At 41.6% G+C, this 17,938-nt stretch overlaps 1 protein-coding gene across 3 annotated transcripts in view; it reads right to left on the bottom strand.

Moving 5' to 3' along the window:
- LOC122790335 (zinc finger protein 239-like) overlaps positions 1 to 17,938 on the bottom strand; it is a 1,358,627-nt gene that overhangs the window by 367,614 nt on the left and 973,075 nt on the right. For all 3 annotated transcript variants that reach the window (XR_006362993.1, XR_006362992.1, XR_006362991.1), the window contains one exon: positions 3,267 to 3,342. The gene's annotated coding sequence lies outside the window, so the exon portion shown is untranslated. The remainder of the gene's footprint in view (positions 1 to 3,266; positions 3,343 to 17,938) is intronic.

Below are 17,938 nucleotides of genomic sequence, written 5' to 3'. Positions count from 1 at the left end.
TCCTGAATGGTATGAGTTCTTATTAACCACGATTCAAATTCTACCTATACCTACATGTGGTAAGTGAAACAGAATCTTGGCGATGATGTAGTCTACTTTGCAGATCACCAGCTAAGTTCTCAGTACATACTCTACAAAAGAATTGCTGTGCATACAGCTATGTAAACGACTTGTGATTTGCATGATACAATATGTTACTGTCATATAACCATAACCTTTCCAGTGTCTCTCATCTTTTCACTGACAAAAAGGTTGATATGTCTTAACCTATCCCTGTATGCCACAGCCTCAGTCCCTGGCACCTTTCTTGTCACCTTCTGCTGAACCAGTCTAAAAATGTGACCTTTCTTGTCACTTTCTGCTGAACCAGTCCAAAAATGTGACCTATCGTTCCATACATGGCTTTTAGAAGTGCATTCAGTAAGGGTATTACCACGTTCTTATGTTTTGATTCCACTTCTTGGCTACATGTTCCACTAACTGAATATTTTAGCTCTGATTTGTCATCTGTTATTTGTAGCATCATACACTTAGATGGGATGAACTGAAGCTGATACCTTTCAAGCCAAATCGTCAGTGCCATTAATTCCCTATTCAGACTTGTTCTCCTTTTTCAACCAGCATCCTGATCTTGCTGCTGTCCCAAAAGAATATCCCTCATAAAAAATGCTACATTACATGAGGATCCTTCTGTGTTTTTAAAACGGTTTATGTTCACTGATTCATTACTTTTAGTTGATTTGAATGAATTTACAACAGAACTTGGAAATAATTCAGTATTTTAATCAAATTAAAGGGACAGTGATGAGTGTAACTACTTATGCCTGCGTATATTGTAATTGATTTTACTAAATATCTTTTGCTAACTAATTTTATGTCAAAGCATTTTTTTCACATATTATACAGTTTATTGTGCTCTGCACATAACTCAGTTTGCCACTATTCCTAGATTTTCTTTGCAAATTAGTAAACCGAATTTAAAATAGTAGACCACTCTGTGGAGATGAGAGATGGAGCCCTGATTATGATCAAGATGATGAGACTTTGATTCTGCTCAAAGAGGGGAGGAGCCAGATGGAAAGGAGTGGAAGCAGTAGAGATTATCCTCCAAGATGGAGCCTAGGAATTTTGCCTGTGATCTGACACTGCAAGGGTGATGGGGCAGGGCTGTAATCACATGACAGACAGCGTTCATTTCAGCAAAAGGGGAGCTGGAATTAAATAATGCTATGTGCAACGAATTGCATGTTGTCAGGAGGTTCACCTAGTTAGGGCATAAAAAAGCCCTGACATACAGGGCAGCAGATGTGACACTCCCACCTGCTTCCCTTGGTGTTTTCCTTTCCACTTCCTAAATCCATTCCCAAAGGCATTCATAGCTTTGCTGGTAGCACTGGACACACTAAGCTAGGAGCAGTTCAAACAAGATCAAGCTGATGGTCAGCTGGAAGGTATACAAAGGGGAAAATAAAATAATTTAAGAGAGTCATGGCATATTAAGGCAGAGACTGATCTTAAAGTAGAGTTAAAGGAAATAAGATTTAAAAATGTTGTTTAGCAGGGTAAAAGCTGTCCTCCAGTGCACCTGAGACATAATCTGCCTAAATGTCAACGAATGAAGCCAGAAATGAATTTGCTTGAAACTAATATTTATAAGCAGGAAAGTAAAGTTCTTTTACATATATATTTATATCTTGGGCATATGATTTATATAAGGTTAAAAGGGATATGAAGCAAGTGTGACCATAGAAAAGGCTGATCTATTAGTCAAATATAACAAATTTGAAATTAATAATATTTTAAAACAGAACTTTTATTTTTCATACTCTGTTCAGTATTTTTATGGGCTCTAGTGCTACATACAGAGAATATAGTGAGTAAAGTGACAACATAATTTTGTTCTTACTAAGCCAACTAAACAACATGCATACAAATATATTAATAAATGTGAGCATTCTAACATTCACCATGTTTTTTTTTTTTTACGGAAAATAAAAAAATATACACATCTATTCACTGGATGAGAATTTCCTATTGATCATTTTATTATCTCTTAGAAAATGGACTGATGGCAACTGCAATACCGTATTGAGAATAAGACTTTACCCACAAGGGTAGTGATGTACAGGAAGAGAACTGTATCAAGTTAATGGCTTCATGACAGCATATTAAGCTTATGTATAGACTTTGAAAGCAAATGCCCACTGTTTTGTTTTTGGTCACAAAACAGGAGCCAGTTAGTGTGTGCTAGTTAAAATTTAAATTAGAACAAAAATAACAAATGTAAGTGCAATAAGTAGTTACAAACAGCTGCCTCTTTTCCTTTCCCTTTGATGTTGACAGTGCTTAAAAAGCTGTGTTTAGCAAGCATGGGAAAATAATACAACTACCTGCATTAGAAGGATGCATGTGTGTGGGTACTGGGGGGGGGGGATTACTCCTTGTTTTAAGGGGCAGAGCAGTAATATGATGCAAAATCAGGGACAAATTGAGTGCATTGAATGCATTTTTTGAATCTGATGACAATGACACATCTAAGGTGAAGACACTAAAGAAACGGATTGTAACTACAGGGTATATATTCATGTATGTGTGTGTGTGTGTGTGTGTGTGTGTGTGTGTGTGTGTGTGTGTGTGTGTGTGTGTTTGAAGGAGAGAGAGAAAACACATTTGTGTTTTTGTGCGTGTATGTGTTTGTGTGTATGTATGAGTCTGTCTGTACCTCTGCATGTGTCTTTATGTGGGTGTAAACGAGTTTGTATGTGTAAGCAACTCTTTCTCTCTCTTTGCTTGTGCATATGTTAGTGTATGTATGTATGTATATATATATATATATATGAAACTCACTGTGTGTGTGTGTGTGTGTGTGTGTGTGTGTGTGTGTGTGTGTGTGTGTGTGTGTGTGTGTGTGAATACATATATTTTGGAGGTAAAATACATTCTCCTTCAGCAATTACATAATCAACAACAGCTATGAAACTTTAGGCAGAAGAACTATTTTACATCAGAAATATAAAAAAAATATTTATTTACTAATAGTAAAACAAATGCAAACCAATTTAACAGAAAGCCTATTTCTAAGAGCATTAATGCTGACAGGGTAGGCATTACTGAGGAAATAACAGACCTTCAAATGTTTAAGAGGTCCTCTTCTTGTGGCATCTGACCTCAAAACCCCCTGAATTGTCCGTTATTTCTCCAATAATGCCCATTCCGTCTGGCATTATTGTTTGCTTAAAGTGGATTGCTGATGTTTCAAACCTTACCTTTGTATCAAGACATGTGGGGCATAAACAATCGAGCAGTATTTTCACCTCATCAGCAAATAGTTCTGGCTTCCATCTGTAAAAGAAAAGCATTGATAAAATTAATGTTTTCCATATGCTATTACATAGTATAAAAATTAAACTTTAACTTCAGTGGAGTGCTTCCATAGACTGTAATGGCTGTTCCTCTGCTCGTGCACAGAAATGCAGTCATTAAGGTCTATGGATGCACTGCGTGCTATCCCAGCATGACTTCACCAAATGATAGAATAAATTCAATTGGGCTGTGGTTTAATAGAAAGTCTAGAAATATTTTAATTAAAATATGGCCCAAAAATGTAAAGTTTGATAATGGGAAAATGTATCAAGATACAACATGAACATTAGAAAAATCATATTAAAAGAAAAGGTCTGTGGACATTGTGGTATGTAATTATGTTTGTTTTATGTCAGGAAGATTAAATTCAAGTTCAAAGGCAGATTGTCATGACACATATAGCAATATGGTGAGAAGAAAATGATTTATATTTTGGAAAAGTACACTAAAAGTTGATATATGTTTTATTAGGCCATTCAGTTTGCTGCATGACTAATTTACTTTCAGACACTGCACACTTTAATGTTCTTTTAATTATAGTGTTAAGAAGAGTAAATACCTGAACAATGTTTACAGACTTTTATTTAATAACTTAGATTATGAATAACTGCCATCTTTTGATTTGTTTATTTGCATGGTTGGTGGATGGTCCTTAAAGTGCAAAGAGGTGCTACTGTTGTTTTCTGTAAATACATACTCATACATTGGCCGCTGTGCAGTTGTGTAGGTGACGTGCAGAATTCAAGTTGTAGCGACTTATTTCAACACTTTCTCATAAACACCCTCCACCTGTTAAAGCTCATTCTTGAACTCAGGAATCCAGTTGGTTTACAAGACACACACAGCTTGAGATCTGTAATCAGTCAAGCTGTTTTTTCTCCTTCCCAGCTACAGTGGTAGTACATTTGTTCAGTCCAGAACTCAAGCCTTGTTTGACTTGCTTTTGAGAGTTTTTTTAGGTTCCCTAATAGTAAATAGCACACTTAGCATTACGCTTCACAATACAAAAGAGATGTAGCTTCTGCAGCTGTTGTATCCATCATCTGATGTCAAACTGATGGTACAACAACATTTCTTTTTCAGAACCACAAGCTATACAAATGAACTTTAGCTTTTGCAGTTGTTGTGCCAGTCATCTGACATCAGATGATCAAGTTGCTCTCAAATCACACACATTAAGTTAGTAGAACTATGAAGCAGTAGTTTTTAATAATCAGGGAGCTCACAAGTAAAAACCCTTAAGTTCCTTTAGTACAGACAAATGTCCCCTTCTTTTATATGTTGTGTTAAGCTCTATATTTTGCAACAGAAGGTCAAGAATACACCATTTTTTAGACTCCCAGAACAGTTATTTGTATTACAAAGGTTAAATCAGGTTAAAGTTAACCTTTCTTGGTTCCCTGCATTTTTTTTAGCCACCTTGGTAACATTTCAAACATGTATCACTGGTGGTGTTGTTGTTTTGCTTCATATTGCCTGAATGCAGAATGAAAAGCTAAACGTATCAAGTCATTAAGAGCTTTTAATGTCCTACGCCTTCCATCACAACCTCCCCAACCCTTTGTCTACCTGCCTATGCCCTCATGAGTGTCTCTTTAAATATTTTCTCCGTCACCCATTCGAGTAGTCTGTTCCATATGTTTAAATCCCTCTCTGTGAAGAAACATTCTTAGAAGTCCACGGAATAGTTAGTCTCTTCTATTAGCTGCATTTGTTCTTTTTCCGGTTATGTTTGTTTTGTTCAGAAATACTCCTTTACACCTTCTTGTTATGATCTTATGCACACATATCACCCTCCACCATCTCTTGTGTTTTGTTATGAGAACAGCTCTATCTCCTAAAGTTTCTGATGACCATCCTTTCTCTTGCAAACCATAGATCCGCTTGGGAGATTTCTTCTACACTCCTTTGGCTAGGTAGGCTGCTCCTTATACCATTTTAAGCCATGACCCAGGCAAAATAAGGTTACACTTAAGTAAGTACATAGTAATATCATAGGAACTTCAAAAATCAAGTACAATATACATAGATTTAGCATGTTCAAAACAAATAGTTATAGCATATGATATGTAAAAAATGAAATACTGAATACTAACTATAAAACCCACAAATATCATACAATGCTTGATTCTTTTGTTGGTTAATAGACACAATCCCTGGGATTCAGAAAGGGCATAAGCCCTGACATAATTGTGTTACCGATGACAGCAGCCCTATCAGATTATTAAACAGTCCTGTTGCAGTGATTCTATATGGTCTGTAAAATCTCTGTCCCCATGGCTTACTGTAATGTTACCGTGGCATTCTGAGGGTGTGGCATATGATAATGAGTCATATGGTTTACCTCAGGTAAGTGATCTATGTAGCTAAGTGATTGAAACAACTGCTCAGCTGCACAGATCAGCATTGTCAGTCATGCTAACTAACATGGCCACAAGTACTCATTCCCCTACTACTTTCAATGGCAGACTCTTGATAGTGGTACGTTTTGAGGGGTTTATCAAAGAGATAGTGGTGCAGTGTGTCTGCATATGTTTTTGTGGGTGGCAGGGTCTGTGCATGTCTGCAGAGGTATGAATGCTCTCGGGTGTGGAGGTGTGTATGTGTGTATCTGTGTCTCTCTCTTTCCTTGGGTGGTCGCTAGTTTAGTTATGGGGAGTGTGTGTGTGTGTGTGTGTGTGTGTGTGTGTGTGTGCGTGTGTGTGTGTGTGTGTGTGTGTGTGTGTGTGTGTGTGTGTGTGTGTGTGTGTGTGTGCGTGTGTGTGTGTGTGTGTGTCATACCTCTCAACCTTTTAGAGCAAGAAATCCGGACAAAGCCATAAATAAAAATGGGACAATTTTTAAATATTGCTCTTGCAAACTTAGAAAGTTAATAGAATAGCAGGTTTTGCATTAACATGAATTTTCTGAAGTATATGAAGTCTGAAACTCAAATGTCTGTCATTATTTTCTAACTCCAGAAAACTAATTTTATGACAAACAGGCCAAAAATATGAGGCTGAAATCTGGACATTCTGCGAAAATATGCACAGTTGAGAAGTATAGATTGTGTGTGTGTGTCTGTATGTCTGTGTGTACTAGAGAATGGCTAAGTCTGAATGAATGTATATGTGTGTGTGTGTGTGTGTGTGTGTGTGTGTGTGTGTGTAACGGAGAATGGGTGAGTGTGTCCATGTGTGCGATCTGATGGGAGCGTTTATTATATGGTGTGTGTGTGTGTGTGTGTGTGTGTGTGTGTGTGTGTGTGTGTGTGTGTGTGTGTGTGTGTGTGTGTGTGCATGCTGAGAGTGGTTGCCATACATCTCACCCCCCCCCCCAGACTAATGAGCACTGGACACCAGGGACTTTTAAGTCTTACTCTAAGACATATAAAAAGTGAATAGAAAAACAATGCTTGCAGCACAAAGCATATTCTAAACAATAAGAAGTATGAAACTCTTAGGGTCTGGCAATACTGACTTACTGTAGTGATCCACGGGGTGAGACAGGGCAGGGCCATTATAACAGGCAAAATCATGGACACTCTGTTACTTAAGTGGCAGTTGGAGGGTTAAGAGATGTGTGTGTGTGTGTGTGTGTGTGTGTGTGTGTGTGTGTGTGTGTGTGTGTGTGTGTGTGTGTGGAGGGAGGGTGCACATGCATGTGTGCATTTGCATATGTGCTTCTAAGTGGGAGAGTGCATGGGGATGCCTCTTCCAGTGAGAAGCATGGTTTGTTGCTACCACTGCCCTCTCACTCAGCTTGCAGTGGTCCAGTTGATGTAAGATTAACACAACCAGACCCCTCTCTTGCTCAGCTCCTATCAATTTCTTTCAGCTGATACTTCACTACATGGTTGTTATGGCCAAAGTGCAGGACTTTGCATTTGTTTGCAATGAACCTCAAATTCCTCCCTTCTGTCCAGTTGGTCAACCTTTTCAAATCATTCCTAGACTCCTCTATCATCCTCCATTGCTGCACTTGGGTGTGTAAATCTGTTTTCTTTTCCCACAGATATGTCTGAAAGAAACATGTTGAAGTATACTAGACCCAGAAATGACCCTGCTCTAATTCATCGGCCATATATGTTCCCTATTATTGATGTTCTTATTGCCTCAAAAATTTTCCATAACCTATCAGTCGGCCACAAAGCAATCCATTTCCTCAGTGATGGCCTTACCTCCACCTGCTCCTTTTTTCTCATCCGTCATCTGCACTAAGTCAAAATGACTTTCTCAAGTCCAAGCAGGCCATGATTATTCCCCATGTCTATTTCACTGTCAAGTTCACCTGCAACTTAGTGAAAAAAAATATCTGGATTGATTGACAGTTCCTTCTGGCCTTGAGTCCATGCTGGTTGTTACCTTGAGAAAACTGCTCTTTAGGAAAACAAATGGTCTTTTTCTCTGGATTCTCTGCATGACTTTCTGCTGGCATTTCATTTAGGTTAATAGGCTTGTAGTTCGCTGGAATTTTCTGGTTTCCTGTCAGAAGTACAAGACTCATGAGTTCATGGGCAAGTACTATGCTAACTGCTCTTGCAGGCCATTTTAGGCTTAACTAATTACCTATCGGTGAGACAAACACATTTACCATTATGCCAACCCCCAACCCCTTTCTGATGCTCTGAAAAGAAAACTGCAATTCCACCAACTCATAATGCATTCTGAAACTTGCTATTAGACATTTCTGTAATTCCTGATATGAGAGAATTATGCCCCAGACAACTCAGCTGCTTGCATATATGCTAACCCGAATTTTCTGTACTTTGGGCTAGGGAAATAGTCCATGGTATTACAATTTTTGGTTCAATATGTATTTGACTTAATTACTACTTAAAGTGCTGCAGTTCTGAGGATCATAATCAAAGTCCTCAATTTCACTGGGCACTTGATTTTTCCAGCTTGTACAATGTTCCCAGGCACACCTGCACCAGTACAGTTTTCTGTTAATGATATCTATTAGGGATCTGCTAGCATACTCGCCAGATTCATGAAGACTCTAGGAGTTAGCCCCTCTGGTCCTTGTGTTTATCTTGTCCTTTCTGGTCCTTGTGTTTATCTTGTCCTTTTTCACTCCCTTCCTCTCTATACTACTGCCTGTTCACTGCTCGCTTCACTCTGCTCTATCTGCCTCCTAACATGGCACCCTTCTCTTGTATTCCTCTATGAACTCAGAAACAAAGTATTCATTCAATAACTATGGTTTTCCCTCCAGTCTTTGCTCATTATGGCCAGGGTGGTCATTTCCTTACTCACTTTTCTGCAATAGCCGTAAAGAAATCTCTTGATGAGGTCTTTAACATCCATTTTGTCAATGACCTTTTAACTTGTGCCTTTGCCACCCTCACTACATTTATTGCCCTTTTCTTAGCCTCCTTGTGCTATGCTCTAACTGTAAACCTAATATTCTTATAAAATTATATTGCTCTTCATCTATTTTTGCCTTTTTGACTCTTCATCAAACCTTTTCCATAGCCTTGACCACTCTGTGTATGACCCATTGTTCCAGCTTTTTTACTTAATCAATTTGCTAAAGTTTTCTGAAGACATAATAGAGACTCCCCATTTTTACCACAATATGGTCCCCTAAAATGTCACACAATCACCTTAATAAGTGTATTTTACCCTCCCATCGTGGTAAATCACACAGTAGCGTTTTTTCTTTTGGTATTCCCTTCATCTGCACACCGTGAACATCTTATGTTTGAGTTGGTCCAAACAAAGAATTTCATCCTTTCTGGTACAGCTTTGTACCAGTTTACTAAACCTCTCATAGTTTAAAACATCAGTTAATTCCTGCTTGCACTTTTCATTGGAGGGCAGACTCTCCCAGTTTTGCTGTAAAGATCTCCCATGAACCTTACCATCTTCCTGCTCCTCCAATCTGTCATTTTTCCCTTGCTGTGTTTGAGGAATGATACATGGCAATGATCCACCAGCATTCTCCCCTTCTTCTACCTCAACTAACAAGGCATTTAAGATATGCTTCTATATTACTGTTGCAGTATTTAGGACAGCAATGATATCCCACCCCAAGAACCCATCTCTCACCAGTATAAATCAGCTTAAAAGAGATCCTGTTTGTGCCGTACATCACATTATGCTCCCTGCACAGAATGTAGGGCATAAAAGGGATGTATGGATGCAACTGCCCAGAACTTCTTTTGCCACCAGTTCAAATGCTGTTGTTGCCACTTGGTATGAATGCTTTATTGCTGTACTGAATACTTAGCAACACCAGATAAGTGCACTGTTGAGGTTATTTTTATTTATAAATTTACTTTCTTGGTCTTGTATTTTCCATCACTACACAGAGTTCATGTTGTCCAAGAGGGGGAAATGTCAGTATGGGAGGCAAAGCATCGCAAACAGTGTTTTTTTGTTTGGGCACTTCCCATGACCACACCTCCTGCAGTATCTGTAAGGTATTTGTGCCAAAGACACTCAAAAGCTGTTTATCTTCCATGGCCATTTATGTTGAAAACCATAGACTTGGACAGTTAGCCTAGGGTTCCATGGAGGAATCAGTTAACCCTGAGATACTCCTGCTAGGTAAGAAAAAGGCCAAGAAGTCTCAGCCGGATTCTTTAGTTGTCCAGCCTCTACTGGACATCTCTCTAGAAACAGGTAATAGCATAGTAGGTTGTTTGGTGTTTACATTGAATTCCTCTGCCATGACCCTGTTGGAGGTAGCATGGATCCATTTTTTTGAATGTCCTTTGAGGTTTTGCAGGTGTCTGCTCTGGATGTCGAGAGGGAACCATGTTTGCTGATCTTGGCAGGTCCTAGAGGGATTCCGCAGATATTGGTCAGGGAGAAGCTCTGGGTTCTCTTCTCAAATCTCACCAAGGGTCAAAACCTCCCATATTGGTTAGGGCTGATGTCGCCTATAAGGAAAGACAAAAACTGAAGCATATTTCAGTCTGTTCTATAGATCCCCAAAGGGAATGGCAGGAGATAACTCAGGGCTTTTTCTCTGCCTTCATGGCCCTACAGCCTCCTCAAGGGGTTTCAGTACCTGCTCCTCTTTACACAACTACCCATTCTAAGCAGCTTAGGAAACCACAGTCCTTGGATGATGATTCCCTGTCTGGTGAATGGCCCTTGTCCTATTCTTCACAGATGCCTTAGCCTTTGGCTTATGGTTCTGATGAATAGGAGTCTGTTAACCCTTTGTCTCCTTTCGAGGAACTGTACTTTGGGGGCACAACTGATAAGATGATGGAATTCTTTAAGTGGGATTCTTCTCAAGTGTCAGATATTCAGAGAAGATATTATGAGTTGCTTCAGGTGGATACTCCTAATCCATCGGCAGTTCCTTCTGTGTTGGTTGCCTTGTTAGATACTTTCATTGCTGTTTCCAAGTCCTCTTATTCTCAGCCTTCTACTCCTAAGAAATCACAGGGGCTATATGCTTCTTAAGGATTTTCTATTTTTATTATATGTCCTTCTACTGATCCTGCTGTGGTGTCAGTCTCTTCTGACAACCTTTTGAAATTTTGCCCTCTTAGAAACTTTTTTTCTTCTGATAAGGATAGCGTGGTAATGGAGAGGATTGGCAAGAAAGTTTACACTGCTTCTACTTTGGCTTTTAGGGCTACTAATTACCAGACCCACATGACAAGTTATACTCGGGCCTTGATTGCTCAGACTTGTCAGGTTATCTCTGCCCTCCCTGATTACGATGGCAAATCTTTTTTAGGTTCTGCTTCTCAAGTGGCTCTCCAATCTAGTAAGTGTAGCTATGATGCTGCTCTTGCCTCTTCTAGGGCTGTGACTTTTGGATCCATCACGAGACATTATTCTTGGCTTTGTCTCCAATCTCTTCCTGAGGACATTAAGGCCAACTTGTTGGATGCTCCTTTGGATAATACTCATCTTTTTAGGACTGCTGCTGCTGACTTGTTTAAGTCACTTCAAGAGAAAGGCAAATCCTTGCAAGACCTTAAACATACTTTTGTCTCTCTTATCCCTAAATTCCAGAGAAATTATCTTTCTAGATCTGCTATTGTTTGCAGGTAACCATGGCAGGCCTCTAAGGGCAAGAAGGGTGGAAGACGGGCCCCCGCTGATAAGGCTTTTAAGATTTCTGTGGCCCAGGAGCTTCCTTTATCTGATAAGCCTGGTTCTTTTGATAGTTCGCCTCCCCACCCCCCACATTTAGACCAGGTTCCTTTGTCTCTTCAGCTCTCATAGGTTCATAGGTGTGTATTAGGCTAATGGCCCTGGAGTCTTTACAAGCCTACCCCATAGAAGTGCTCTGGCATCATGTCACCCAACGTTAGTTCCCAGTGCCTCTGTCAAGTAAAGCCACTGGAATGATCCCTGGGGTGAATTTTCTGCTTCCCATCCACTCATCAAGATTTCTCTTGAAGAGGGGCAGTGAGGTGCTCTGCTTGACATGTATGGGAAGTCTATTCCATAGCATGGGCAGTCCCTGGGTTATAAACCTGTCCCTCCAGCATGTTCTGTTGATTGTGGTAATGAGGTTGAGGTCTCTGGGGTGTGTGCTGTGGAGGAATTGGAATTTCTTTAGATGTAGCATTTCTAACAGAGCTAGGTCAGACATGTCTTTGTATGTCAGGCAGAGATCACCTCTTCGTAGATGATATGAGACAGAGAATAGCTGGTGCTTTTTGAGTCTGTCTATTTTAGGACATGTTTAAGGCCTAGGATCCTCTTTGTGGGGTACTTTTGTGGCCTTTCCAGCTGTTGCATGTGTCTAATGAGATACATGCCAAATGGGGCATTATACTCGATGACTGGCCTAATGAGGAAGAGTAGAGAGAGATGATGACTTCTTTCTTCCTGGATGCAAAGGCCTTGGTAATGGGATGTGCCACATAGAAGACTTTCTGACCACAGTGGCAATGTGGTGGTCGAAGGAGAGGTTGCTGTCAACCTGTGTCCCCAGATCTCATGTAACACCTTCAGTACTGAGTGGGCTCCCATCGATGTGGTAAACAGTGGGAACTGAGTTTTTCCCAAAGGGGATGACAACACATTTTTTGGCATTAAGCTTAAGGCCATGGTTTGGAAACAAGTCATTGATCTCAGTCAGGCCTTTCTGTAGGGTGTTTACATCACTTGGGGAGTTAATAATGGCTCCCAGCTTGCAGTTGTCTGCAAACTTGGTCAGCCAGAGTCCCTCCATGTTGGCCTGGACTTCTAAGAAGTAGATGCCAAACAGAAGAGGACCCAGGACTGATCCCTGTGGGACTCCACTCATGGCTGGGCGGCAGTCTGACTTGGAGTCTGCTACTTTCACACTGTGGATTCTATCTATGAGACAATTTGCAACCCACCTAGTGATATAGGGGTCGATGTCTAGTTTGGTGAGTTTATTAATAATTCCTGAGTGGGGAATGGTATCAAAGGCCTTGACCAGATTGAGGTAGGCTGTACGAACTGCCTTGCCCTCATCCACAGCTCTGGTGACTGACTCAAAGAAGTCAACCAGGTTGAGCAAGCATGATCTACCTTTCACAAAACCAAATTGCGTGGGAACTAGAGTTTGGAGATTTCCATGATGATGTGCTCCATAGCCTTATATATCAGACTCATCAGGCTAATGGGGTGATAATTCCCAGGGTCTGTAGTCACTCCCCCTTTATGGAGAGGGATGACTGTAGCAGTGGGCCATTCGGTAGGAACAAAGCCTGAGTTGAGACTGTGATTGAACAGGGTGCACAGGTGTGGTGCCAGTTCACTTTGTAGTTCATGTAGAACACATCCAGGGATATGGTCGGTTCTCATGAAAGCTGTATTCTTGGCCTTCGACAATGAAGCGTTAACCTGTGCTACACAGTAATGCTGGGTGCCTGGCATTCCTCCAGCATTGTGATTGGTCTTTTAGGGAGGAGAGAGGGGTAAAGTTGGCATTGAATCTGTCAGCCAGTATGTTGGCAATATCTGTTGGCTCAGTATAGGAGGTACAATTGTGCAGTAACTCAGAGCAAACCTGAGTATTGCCATGGAGATTCTTGATATAACTATAGAAGGCTTTGCGGTTGTTTTTAGTGTCTGCCACAATTTTACCTTCATAGCTGTCATTAGAGGTTTTGATGAGGAATCTCAACTTTTTGTTGAGGCTAATAAAGACGTTTTTCCAGTCTTGGGACTTCACCTTTTTCTGCAACAGTTTCTTCCTTCTGTTGTAAAATTTATTAATAGCAGAGAACCACCAGATTGGCTTCCATTTTTTGGAGGAGAGTGTCTTGGTTCTGTTGGGTATGGCTAGTTACATGTATGTGTTCGTACAGTGCATTGGTGTAAGATTCGGCAGTCATGCATCTATTTTCCATTGACATGGGTGCCGTGAAGTTAGCCACCTCTGTTTGTAGGAGCCCAAAGTCAGCTTTGGAGAAGTTTTTGATAGTGATTACCTTTGCGGGGGTGTAGGGAGATGTGGCTTTCCATGGTGATGAGTTTGTGTTCAGATCTAACCAGAGAGGAATTGACTATTGGTGTAGAACAATGGTTGCCCATGTTAGTAATAACCAGGTCAAGGATGTTGCTTCTTCTAGTGGGGCTAAGAATGAGCTGGTCCAAGGCATTGGAAATGATGAGTTCCAGGAAGCATTGGGCCAGTGTATTGGTGCATGAGTAGTTTTCCCAGTTGATGGAGGAGTACTTGAAGTCATCTAGTATTAGAGTGTTGGGTTGGTTCCAGGGTGCTTAGGAACATGGAGTGAGAGTCTTGGGACATGGTTGGGGACCTATGGCAGGCTATGACCTGAATTTCCATCTTACCCAATGTTAGTTATACCTGAATTATTTCAGATGCGTTATCCTGGGCTACTAGTCTGGAGGTGTGCATATCCTTTATGAATATGGAGACACCACTGCCTTTGAAGCTTCGGTCCATGTTTTGGGGCCAAACGTTGTGGAATGAGTTATAGCCTGGTAGTGCAGGGGTGCTTTCTTCTGCTTTAATCCAGGTCTCTGTTACAGCACAAATGTCGATGTTCTCCATTTTGAGGAGTGCTTCGAGCAAGTGCATCTTGAGATTTAGACTTCTAGCATTCCTTCTAGACAAAACCTTCATAGGTTCATACTAGGCTATCTGCCTAAGGGCATTTATAAGCCTAGCCAGAGTGTGTTTGGCTTTCTCCACCCATTTTAAATTAATTTTGCTATGCCCTTTTTCGAGGTTAGTATACTGTGCCTCTGTCTAACAGTGACACAGAAGTGATACCCGGAGTAAACCTACGATCTCCCATCCACTCATCAAGATTCCTCTTGAAGAGAGTCAATGAGGGACTCTGCCTAACCTGGACTGGGATTTTATTCCAGAGTGAAGGGAGCCTCTGGGTTATGAATCTGTCCCTTCAGCATGTCCTATTTATTTCAGTGCTGAGTTTCAAGTCTCTTGAGCGTGTAGCTCGATGGGATTTGGATTTTCTGAGGTGCAGCCTGTCCATAATTCCGGGTTGGATATGGCTTTATATGTCAGGCACAGATCGCCTCTGAGCAGGCGGTATGCCACTGAGTAGAGCTGGAGTTTCTTTAACCGGGCAGCATATGGCACCTGTTTGAGCCCTTTGATCCTCTTGGTGAGGTACTTTTGGGGTCTTTCCAGTTGCTGCGGGTGTCTGGTAAGGTACATTCCAAAAGGGGCATTGTACTCAATTATGGGCCTGATGAGGGATGAGTAAAGAGGCACGATGACCTCCCCTGATCTAGATGTGAATCCATTCATGATTAGGTGGGCTATATAAAATGTTTTTCTAACCACTTTGGCCACATGGTTATCAAATGAGAGATTGCTATCAACTTGGGTCCCCAGGTCCCTAATTACTTCTTCTGTACTTAATGGATTACCACCTATGTGATAATTTGTGGGCACTTTGTTTTTGCCAAAGGGGATGACTACACACTTTTTGGCCTTTAGCTTGAGGCCATGGCTCTGGCACCAGTTGTCTCTTTCTATGAGGCCCTTTTGGAGGATGCTTGTGTCGGCTGGAGAGTCTATTATGGCTCCCAGTTTGCAGTCATCTGCGAACTTGGTCAGCCACAGTCCTTCCGTGTTGACCTGTATCTCTGAGAAATATATACCGAACAAGAGAGGTCCCAGGACTGAGCCTTGTGGGATGCCACTTGCAACTGGTTTGGAGTCTGACATGGCTCCAGCAATTCTAACCATGTGGGTTCTGTCCTTGAGCCAGTTTGCAACCCATCTGGTGACATAGGGGGTTATATTTAAGCTGGTGAGCTTATCTATAATGCCCGAGTGGGGTATTGTATCGAAGGCTTTTGCGAGGTCCAGGTAGGCTGTGTGGACCACCTTCCCCTCGTCAGTGGCCTTGGTGACTGTTTCAAAGCAATCAACCAGGTTTAAGAGGCAGGATCTGCCCTTAACAAAGCCGAACTGGGTAGGATCCAGTGTCTGTAGGTCCCCAATATCTTTATTTATGAGGTCCATGATGATCCTTTCCATAGCTTTGCAGACCAAGCTAGTCAGGCTTATGGGGCGATAGTTTCCAGGATCCGTTGAGGCACCACCTTTGTGGAGAGGGACCACTGCTGCTGTACGCCACTCTTTGGGTACATATCCTGTAGTAAGGCTGAGATTGAACAGTAGTTTTAGGTTTGGCTCTTCTTGGAGTTCATGTAGGACACAGCCCGGGACACCGTCTGGTCCCATTGATGCTGTGTTTTTTGCTTTGGAGAGGGCGGCTCTTACCTGAGCATCTGAGATGTCACGGGGGCAGCACTCTGCTGGGATAGATATTTGCCCTTTTGATGGGGAGGGGGGGAGTTTGCGGTGAACCTGTCAGCTAGGATGTTGGCAATGTCTGTGGGTTCAGTGTATTTTTTGTCATTTTGGACTAATTCTGAGCATATCTGGGAATTCCCACCCAGGTTCCTAACATAACTAAAGAAAGCCTTGTGATTATCCTTAGTGTCCTGTGCAATTTTTCTCTCGAAGCTGGCCTTAGACGATTTTATGACTGCCCGTAGTTTTTTGCTAATACTGATCAGAGATGCCTTCCCTTTTTGGGATTTTGCTCTATCATGTAGTAGCTTCCTCCTTCTATTGTATAGTTTGTTTATGGCTGAGGTCCACCAGACAGGATGTCTGCCTTTGGAGGATTGGGTCTTGGTTTTATTTGGGATTGCATGATCCATGCATTCCTGAAGGTGTTCACAGAATGTGTTTATAAAGGATTCTGTGGTCTGGGCCGTATTTTCCACAGGCCCGGGGGCTTTGAAGGATTCCACCTTGGTTTTGAGGAGTGTGAAATTTGCTTTAGAGAAGTTTTTTGCTGTGGTTTTCTGGGCAGGGGGTGGGGTCGGAATGTGAATATCCAGTGAGATTAGTTTATGGTCTGATCTTACCAGTGAGGGATACACTTCTGGTCTGGAGCATAGAGTCCCCATGTTGGTGATGATCAGGTCCAGTATGTTTTCCCCTCTTGTGGGAGTGGTAACAAGTTGTTCCATAGCATTTGAGTTTATAAATTCTAGGAACCTTTGGGGTAGGGTGTTGGAGCTAGAGTAATGCTTCCAGTCTATGTTTGGGTAGTTGAAGTCGCCCAATATAATGGTGTTTGGAGAGATCTTCATATTTTCCAGTGTTCTCAGGAAGGCCGAGTGGGGTTCCTGGGTTTGGGAGGGTGGTCTGTAGCAGGCTATAAACTGGAAGGCAGTTTTACCCACTGTTAGTTGCACATTCAGACTCTTGGGTTCTTTCTATCATCTGTCGGAGTTACTTCATGGTATGGAAATCTCCCTTTTTCTGGGATTCCTCAACCTCCTCATCTCCCAGAGGTTCTAGGGTACTTGTTGAACCAATGGACCAGTCAACCTGTCCTACTTCCTAAGTGGGACAGGGTTTTTATTCCACAATGTTCCTGGTTCCTCAAAAGGAGGGTACTTGGAGAACTATTTGGGATTTCTTCCAGATCAACACCTTTCTCGAGATCCTTTATTTTAAGATGCTTACTCTTTAAACTCTGCTTGCTGATTTATTACCTCAGACTCTTCTGGTGTCCTGGGATCTGAAAGATGCTTACCTTCATATCCCTATTCATCCTGTCTTCAGGAGGTTTTTACATATCTCTGTGCCTTCTTCTCATTTTCAGTTCTCTGCTTTGCCTTTTGGCCTCACTACCACCCCAAGGGTATTCACAAAATGCCTAGTTCCTGTGATTGCCTTCTGCAGGCTCCAAGGCATTCAGATTTTTCCCTATCTAACTGACCTGTTATTTCAGGTGCCTTCTCCCAGATGATAGTTGCAAGATCTGCAGTTCACCATCTCTCTTCTTCAAAGTCTGGGATTTACTATCAACTTCCAAAAGTCCATCCTGACTTTCCCTCAGGATCATGTGTGTCTGAGTTGCAGGACTCAGATGGTGCCAATGTTGGACTCTCTTCTGTCCCAAAGGTATTGTTATTGACAGCATTCTTTCAGTCTCTTCTTCCCCTGACTGCCATGCCAGCCAGGGTGTTTCTTTGCTCCCTTCCTCCAACCCCATCTTGTTAATTCAGCATTTTCCCTTCTGGATGTGCATGGACTCCTTTGTCCTGTGACAACTGTTCTCTTCTGGGACAATTCAGTTCTGGGTAGTTGCATCTGTATGTCCCTTTTA

This window comes from Protopterus annectens, chromosome 16.part0, assembly GCF_019279795.1.
Source record: "Protopterus annectens isolate FY-2018-M chromosome 16.part0, PAN1.0, whole genome shotgun sequence".
In the NCBI taxonomy this organism is placed as follows: domain Eukaryota; kingdom Metazoa; phylum Chordata; order Ceratodontiformes; family Protopteridae; genus Protopterus; species Protopterus annectens.
Note: the sequence above shows the minus strand (reverse complement) of the source record. Positions and strands in the feature narration are given on the sequence as shown.